At 42.2% G+C, this 8,979-nt stretch overlaps 1 pseudogene; it reads left to right on the plus strand.

Annotated features, from left to right (window-relative positions):
- The first annotated feature begins 4,757 nt into the window (after positions 1-4,757).
- On the plus strand, positions 4,758-8,550 carry LOC123386627 (annotated as a pseudogene).
- Positions 8,551-8,979: the final 429 nt, after the last annotated feature.

The following is an 8,979-nucleotide window of genomic DNA, read 5'->3' on the forward strand; positions in this document are numbered from 1 at the left end:
ACAATTGTCCCATATTGTTATGATTCTTACTTGTGGGTAGTTGAAGTTTAACAAATGTACACAACTTGTTGAAGCTAGGTATCTCTTTAGCTGCTGCACATCCCATTTCATTGGAGTTAATTCCTTGCCAGAGACAAGAAACTTCTCCTCTTTTCCTCAATATCATCGTCCTTCTAAAAAGTAAGCAAGACTGCAGAGGCTCAGCTTTGATAAAATGAAACAGTATTGCTCCTGGAGATTGGCGCTGGTGTTAAAACTAAAAATAACATGAAAAAATACATAGAGAATAACCTTCTCCAGCTGTGCAAGGTCACCTGTACTTGCTAAGCGGGATGATTACAGACGCGCATCTCAGAAAGTGGCCTTGTTGTTGACAGCAGAGTTTTAAAACTTATGCAAATAAGTCACTGTGTCTGCATTAATGATTTACTGTGGAACTGTATGATTCCGCATCAGTCTAGCCATCTACAATTTGGTCGAAAAGTTTAACTAGCACGTCCAGACCTTGTCAATGGGAGCATAAAATGAAGTCACACATATTTATTATTAACTCCGGGGGTGTCTGGGAGGCTCAGTCGGTTAAGCATCCAGCTCTTGATTTGGGCTTAGGTCATGACCTCACGATTTGTGGGTTCAAGCCCCGCAACAGGCTCTGTGCTGACAGTGTGGAGCCTGCTTAGAATTCTCTCTCCTTCTCTCTCTGCCCCTACCCCACTTGTGCTCTCTCTCTCTCTCAAAATAAATAAATAAACTTAAAAAAAAAAAAAAAAAGGAAAGGAAGGAAGAAATCCCTGCTTAACTGCAGGGATTCCAGAGTCTTGACAAATTCCTCTCCCCACAATTTCTGGGAGTCAGGACCTCACCCCACTTGTCTGCTGCCTCAGCCACAGCTCTGTCTCCTCATCAGTCCATGCACAGGATGTGCACAGGCTGTCCATCACTCTGCTGTAAACTACCTCCTACACTTTCTGGATGGAATCTTTGCCCCCAGCTACTGTTTGTTTCCCCCTCCTATTCTGCTTCTAAGCAGAAGCGGAGACCCGTCTTTTAATTCTCTGATAAACCTGCTCAACCCAACTGCAACCTTCAGGAAAGACTTCTCTGAAGAGTTCAAGAAAATGGAAGGGACATCGTAACACCAACACCGACTTCAAGCTGTGCTTGGATATGGCTACCAGCAGCCCAGATACACATGCCACTCTCTTGTAATAGTGATCTTCGGACGAGGATTATACTACCTGGGGTGCAGTAGTGACTATTTCTCAAGATATGCACGCTCAGGGATCACTTTTAGGAAATCATTTTTAGGTCCTCAACTTTCGTATGAATTCCTACCCAGAATGAGGCTCTGAAGAAGCCTTTACTAGGTTAAGGTACTTCTTTCTTCCTTCTTCATAACTGCTATCCTCCCACATAAAAACAAACTCACTCCTCACCCAGAAGTTTATATTGGGAGTCAGCTTTCCATGTGTTTTTCATGTTTCCGCAGGTCTTGAGAGCGAGGCGCTAACTGTCCTGAATTCTGGGTTGTCTTTCAGGGAGGTTTGTGTCCTCGAGAACATCTTTGGAACAGAGTGTCTCCCTTTATTGAGACCAAAGAGCAGACATGGTGACCGTTGCAGGCTGAATTATGTCCCCTCCCCACCAAAAGATGTGAACGTTCTAATCCCCAGTACCTTGGGTTGTGACTCTATTTGGAAATATGGTCGTTGCAAATGTAATTAGTTAAGGTCATCCTGGAGTAGGGTGGGCCCCTAGTCCAATATGATTGGTGTCCTCATAAGAAGACAGCCATGTGAAGACAGAGACAGAGGGAGTCGCCATGTGGTGACAAAGCGGAGATGGAAGTTATGCAGTTGTAAACCAAGGAACACCAAAATGGCCAGCAAACCGCTAGGAAAGCAAGAAAAGATTTCCCTGCAGGCTTCAGAATGAAGACGGCCCTACCGACACCTTGATTTCACACATTTAGACTTCAGGACTGAGATATAATACATTTCTGTCATTTATGCCACCCAATTGGTGGTACTTTGAGATGGCAACCCTAGCAAACGAATATACTGACTATGCAGAATAATAATGTTTCCCTCAAGTAAATGGAAGGCATGCTTACTGACCGTTACATAAGATTTGGTCTCCTAAGATCAGAATTCTTCTCCTGAAATGCAACCTATTGCATGAGCAGACATCCATCTGGGCCCATCCCCATTGACCCTGAGGAAACTGGGGCCCAGGGAACCAGTGCAAAAATGGTCATATTCTGGCTATTGCTACTGCTGTGAGTCATGGTCTCTTGTCTTCTGCCAGCACCCATGAAACTATGGCAGGCTAACTTATAAAATCTCAAACCCTGCACAGTTCTCAACATGGGATATTACGGCAGAGTGTAAAAATCGCTGCCCACCAAACAAAGGAACATTTAGACGATCGGTTTCCTTAACCAGGTCATCACAAACACACACTCATTTAATTGAAAGAGATAGTTTAACTAAAATGTTCAAATAAAGTCTCTAATACATATGTCATTTGGTCATCAAACTCCGAGAGCCCTGTGGTAACAGAAAGAACATTTACATATGTAATCTGCTGAGACAGTGTTTAACAGGGTGATCGATAATACTTTTTTTTTTAATTTTTTTTTAATGTTTATTTATTTTTGAGACAGAGAGAGAGCATGAACGGGGGAGGGTCAGAGAGAGGCGGAGACACAGAATCCGAAGCAGGCTCCAGGCTCTGAGCTGTCAGCACAGAGCCCGACGCGGGGCTCGAACTCACGGACCATGAGATCATGACCTGAACCGAAGTCGGACGCTTAACCAACCAAGCCATCCAGGCGCCCCAATACTTTTAAGAAAATAAAATTCATATTAGGATAAAATTCTATGGGAGAAGTAGAATGGAGTTGAAGGAGCAAAAAGAGTGATATAATATTACAAAGCTTGTTAAGATATTTTCAAATAGGGAAAATGGTAGCTATCAAGCCTCTGTTGTAGCAAGATTTCACTGGATACATTTAAAAGAACAATTAACATTTTCATTTGAAATGTCAACAGCTACGATACATAATAAAATGAATCTTTTGAGACTATTTACATGTAATGATTATTTCAGATTTTTTAAAAAAATTCATTAAGGCGTCCTGGTTTTTCAAAATTGGTAGAAAAGTACACAAGTAAAACAAGTTTGAAGACTATTCACTGCCTCCCTGCTTAAGCGCTCTCAACTCCTGGCCTGCAGGGGGCGTTGCAGCCAGCTCACCTCACCACTGGCACAAGCCCAGCAGGCCCCATGTTTGTCAAGGCTGGCTGCTGTATCCCCATCCTTAGCATAGTTGGTGTTTAATGGTTGTTAAATGAATGAAAGTTGAATACTGGAAAGGAGCCATTCATGTCCTCTGATTCTTCTTTAGGGATTCCTCTAACACTGGCCTAGCCTGGAGTGGCTGAGGCCAGGTTGGTTCTGGGTCAAGAGATGTCCGCACTGCCATATCCTGTCACACCAAAAATGAAAAAAATGCCAAACAGCCTACTAGATACATATGGCACTCCTTGGCTGTAGTTGGCTAAATGTCTCGTGTGCTCATGAAATGGCTGGGCTTAACCGCGGTCACCCATTAGTATCAATACTGAATATTTCCCCTCCTTCCTCAGTGCCTAAAAAAGACTAACTAGTTGTAAAAACAATCGAAATGAGGGGCACCTGGGTGGCTCAGTCGGTTAAGCATCCAGCTCGATTTTGGTTCGGGTCATGACCTCACGGTTTGTGAGATTGAGCCCCATGTTGGGCTCTGAGCTGACAGTGTGGAACCTTCTTGGGATTCTCTCTCTGCCCCCCCCCCTCTGCCCCTCTCTCTGCCTTTCTGTGCTCTCACTCGCTCACTCTCTCTCAAAATAAATGGATACACTTAAAAAAAATTGAGGGGTGCCTGTGTGGCTCAGTCAGTTGAGCTTCCGACTCTTGGCTTTGGTTCAGGTCATGATCTCACGGTTTGTGGGTTTGAGCCCTGCATCGGGATCAATGCTGTCAGTGTGGAGCCTGCTTGGGATTTTCTCTCTCTCCCTCTCTCTCTGGCCCTCCCCCACTTGTATGTTCTCTCTCTCTCAAATAAACTTTAAAAATGAAAAAAAAAATAGATTTAATAAATTTTTAAAAACCTGAAGTTCATACTTTCAAATGCTTTCAAAACTGGGTCAGAGACCACAGGGGTATGTCCTGGCTTCCTGAGGCATGGGAAAAAGTGACTAAGTGGAATTAGTGAGAAAGATATTAGAAACTAGGGGAGAAACCAAGGGAGGAAGGGAAAAAGCAGAGGCAAATCATCAACGGTAATTAAGAGATAAGAAAATTAACCGTGAGGAAGAAATAAAGGAAGATCATAACATTTACATAAGTGTCTTGTGATAAGGGGAAAGATGGCTGCCTTGTTTCAAATTAGGCAAAAGGCAGAAATCCTCATAAATTCTTACACATTTCTTTTAAAACTCCCCAGTGTCTGTAGAAGATCCTAAACAACAAGCTCATTATTTTTTTTAAGATTTTATTTTTTTAAGTAATCTCTACACCCAACGTGCCCGAACTCACAACCCCAAGATCAAGAGTCTCGTGTTCCACCGACTCAGCCAGCCAGGTGCCCCTAACTCATTATTTGAACAAGTGGCAAGAGGTGCACCTGGCTGGCTGAGTCGGTGGAACACGAGACTCTTGATCTTGGGGTTGTGAGTTCGGGCCCCACGTTGGGTGTAGAGATTACTTAAAAATGAAATCTTGCCTTGCCTTTCAGAGGTACACAGCAGCAAGATGGCAGAGCAAGTTTCCGAGAAGAGGAAGTTCATCGCTGATGACGTCTTCAAAGCTGAACTGAACGAGTTTCTCACTCAGGAGCTGGCTAAAGGCGGCTCGTCCAGGGTTGAGATCCAAGTTACACCAACCAGGACAGAAATCAGTATCTTGGCTATCGGGGCACGGAATGATCTGGGTGAGACAGGCTGGCAGATCCAAGAGTTGATCCCTGTAGTTCAGCAGAGGTTTGGTTTCCCGGAGGGCAGCATAGAGCTTTATGATGAAAAGGTGGCCACAGGAGGTCTGTGTGCTATTGCCCAGGCAGTCCCTACGTTATAAAGTCCTAGGAGGCCTCACCGTGTGGAGGACCTGCTATAGTGTCTTGTGGTTCATCATGGAGAGTGGGGCCAAAGGCTGTGAGCTTGTGGTGTCTGGGAAGCTCCAAGGACAGAGGGCTAAATCCATGAAGTTTGTGGATGGCCTGATGACTCACAGTGAGGACCCTGTTAACTAGTACATGGACACTGCTGTGTGCTGTATGCTGCTCAGACAGGGCGTGCTGGGCGTCAAAGTGAAGAGCATGCTTCCGTCAGACCCAAGTGGTAAGTCTGACCAAGTGGTAAGAATCCCCTGCCAGATCATGTGAGCATTGTGGAACCCAAATATGAGATACTCCCCAGCAACCCCATCTCGGGACAGGAGGGTGGGAAGTCAGAGCTCCCTGCCATGCCTCAGCCAGTACCCACAATGTTAACAGGGTCTCCGTGGCAGCTGCATCTGGAGTTTGGATTTTGCTCTGTAAAGACCTTTAATAAAATCTTTGAAAAAGAAAACCAGAATAAAATAAAATCTTAAAAAAATTAAGATAAAAACTGGCAAAAGAATCGAGCCCTTCCTATAGGAACTGTTCTTTAATATAACCAAATAGACGTAAAGTTTATTCTCATAGAAGTATTCCACCTAACAAATGAAAAAGGAATGACATAATTAGAATATCACTGTTTTGTAACCTCTAGTGATATAATTGATCCAGGTAATGCCACATATTAGCTACCTCCAAATAAAATACACAATAGTCACTACAAAAAAAGAAAGAAAGAAAGAAGAAAGAGAGAAAGAAAGAGAAAGGAAAAAGAAAAATCTGATCAAACCTCTTGATCTAACTTCCAACATAAAGAAAAAAAAAAAAGATAGAAAAGCATGATCACTGATAGCTTAAGGATACCATCAGCAAAGTCCTGACTGTAAAAACTTCATAGGTATGAAATAAACTAAACACTTCAGTCAAGAGGCGGAGATTGTCAGATTGCAGAGCAGAGTTGGCTATTGCTCTTTGTAATCAGTATTCTCTCTTTATTTCTTACTGTAGACACTTTAAAAATTAAGATACAAATAGTGAGAGGATAGGGAAAGACATACCATATGAACAGTCAGCAGAAACAAACTGGAAGGGTCATAAAAATATCAGGCAAAATGTACTTCAAAACAAGGAGTAGTGATGGAGATAAAGTAGGAAACTTCACAATGATAAATGGTCAATATGTGAGAAAGAAAAATTGTGAATGTATATGGGCCTAATAAGGGCTTCAATATACAAAAGGCAAAAAGCTGCAGAAATAAAGGAAGACCTCTACAATCACAGTTAGATTTTAACACACCTCTCTTGGTAATTAAAAGAGCACCTAGATCCCCTCCTCCCCCGAAAATATCAGTAAGAATATAGAACTGAATGATGCTATCAACCAAGCATAAGAATTTGGAAACAAAGAACCACCTTATCCCTAAAATAAGGAGAGAGGGGAGGGTGAGTTGGTTAGGCATTTATCTGCCTCCTCTTCTAAGCGAGTTCTTTAAGTACCGTTCAGACATAATGACTAAGCACACTTATGCCACAGATCTGAAGAGAAAGACGAGAACAGGAGAGGTACTGAGTTTAAGGAAAGAATGGTCCGTCTTTTATTTATACAGCTTTCAAACCCAAGTAAGCTCCAAAGCCTTTTTTACATGCATGATGTCATTCCATTCTTCTATATCCTTTGAAAAAGGCAGCCCATATGTTCTTATCCCCATTTTACAGATAAGGAAGTAAGCCCAGAGGCTGACAAGCAAAAAAAAGAAAGAAAAAACAAAAGCCAAGTTTGCTGCTCGATCAAAAGGTGGATGCATTTTACAGATCACGTGAGTGACTCTACGGGAGTGCGGTGAGTTACCAACCGTTTTCTTTCTTGTAAGTAAATTCTCTACAATGTGTTCAAATATACAAAGCAATATCGGGGGGTATTGAATCCTTAGTTAAGAAGCTGTGCAGTAGTCCCCCTTATCTGCAAGAAGTACGCTGAAGACACCCAACAGACACCTGAAACTGTATACAGTACCAAGCTCTGTATATACTATGGTTTTCTCTATACATACATACTTATGATAAAGTTTAATTTATAAGTTGGCGCAGTAAGAAATTAACACCAGTAATAAAATAGAGCAGTTATAACATTGTACTGTAATGCAAGTTATGTGAATGTGGGCTCTGTCTCTAAAAATCTGATTGTGCTGTCCTCACCCTTCTCTGATGATGGGAGATGATACGATACTGACGCCATGAGATAAAGTGAGGTGAATGACACAGGCTTTGTGAGGTAGCAGTAGGCTGCTACTGACTTCCTGATGATTCGTCAGGAGGAGGAATTGGCTTTCAGCTTCCAGGCCTTGGGTGACCATGGATAAATGAGACCGAGGTAAGCAAAGCTGTTTATAAGGGGCAATGGCTGTATTTTCACACACTCCCTAAAACCCTGAAATGATATAGTCAGATACCAGGTTGGACCCAAGAGGACAAAGCTGTGAATGTTCACCCTGTGTCCAAACAACATCGAAAAATGAACACTCCTTGATGGGCTTGTTGGCAAACTCAGTAAGTGTTGACCACACTCCTGGTTATGCATAAAAACTGATCAAGTTGTGGTTTAGAAACAATTTCTCTTAATTTTTTTTTTAATGTTTATTTATTTTTGAGCAGGGGGGAGGGGCAGAGAGAGAGGGAGACACACAATCTGAAGCAGGCTCCAGGCTCTGAGCTGTCAGCACAGAGCCTGACATGGGGCTGGATCTCACGAACTGTGAGATCACCACCTGAGCCAAAGTCAGACTCTCAACCAACTGAGCCACCCAGGCACCCCAGAAACAATTTCCAAGTAAACAGTCCTCAAAAAATATGCGGATTTACTCTTCCCTATACCAAAACACAGACTTTACAGATCATCTCATTACTGATTTAACAGGACAAGTCTCAGAGTAGAATCACTTTGTTTCTTGGCTTGAACCAAAATATGTTTAAAAATAAATATACATTTCAAATACATAGGAAATATACATTTCCCAGGCAAGGACTGGTTATTTAAATATCATATTGTCTGTTTTATTTACACTCTTCTCCAAGTTCCACTGAAGCATATTTCTTTAGGTACATGGGGATCATTTCATTAAGGCTAATGGTGATTGTTTTCTAGAAAAAAAAAAAAATACGTGAACACCAAGGAATATTTTTCACTTTCCCGGAAGAATACAAAAGGGAAGAAAAATGATTGAATTTTTAGTTCTAATTCTTTCCAGTTTTTTATAAAAGTTCAGTGTTGTTCGGATTTTTATATGACCAGAGTGAATAAAGTGCAGGAGTCAATCGCTGCTTTCTATTTAAAGCAAACTGGCTTTTTATAAATCATAGGACTTTTATTTGGAAAAAAGCAAAAGAAAAGAAAGAAAAAAGAGAAGAGAAGAAAAAAGAAAAGAAAGAAAAGAGAAGGAAAGGAAAGGAAAAGGAAAAGGAAAGGAAATGGGCCAGTAGGTCCTTCCACCAGGTAGTCCCAGCCAAGGTGGGCTGGCCTCCTGGCACAGACTGGGAGCGGCTCTGCCCATGTTGCCAGCTTGCCTGCTGTGGTGGCCCAATAAAACCGTGGCTCCGTGCCATCGTGAGAAACAGGACTGATCCGATTATGTCACACACAAGTTTTGAAGGAACTATCAGATAGTAACAACTCAATTACTCTTTGTGGCTTATTTTTATTCGTAATCAATAACCTAGAAGTGAAGTCCTCCACGGCCCATTATACCTTTAGGGGTCCATCTACTACCCCAGGAACGCCTGCGGAAGGAAAGTGTGAAGGCGGCATGTGTTAAGAGACATCACCGCTTCTAAAAATAATTTGG

The sequence above is a fragment of the Felis catus genome, chromosome B4, assembly GCF_018350175.1.
Source record: "Felis catus isolate Fca126 chromosome B4, F.catus_Fca126_mat1.0, whole genome shotgun sequence".
Lineage (NCBI taxonomy): Eukaryota > Metazoa > Chordata > Mammalia > Carnivora > Felidae > Felis > Felis catus.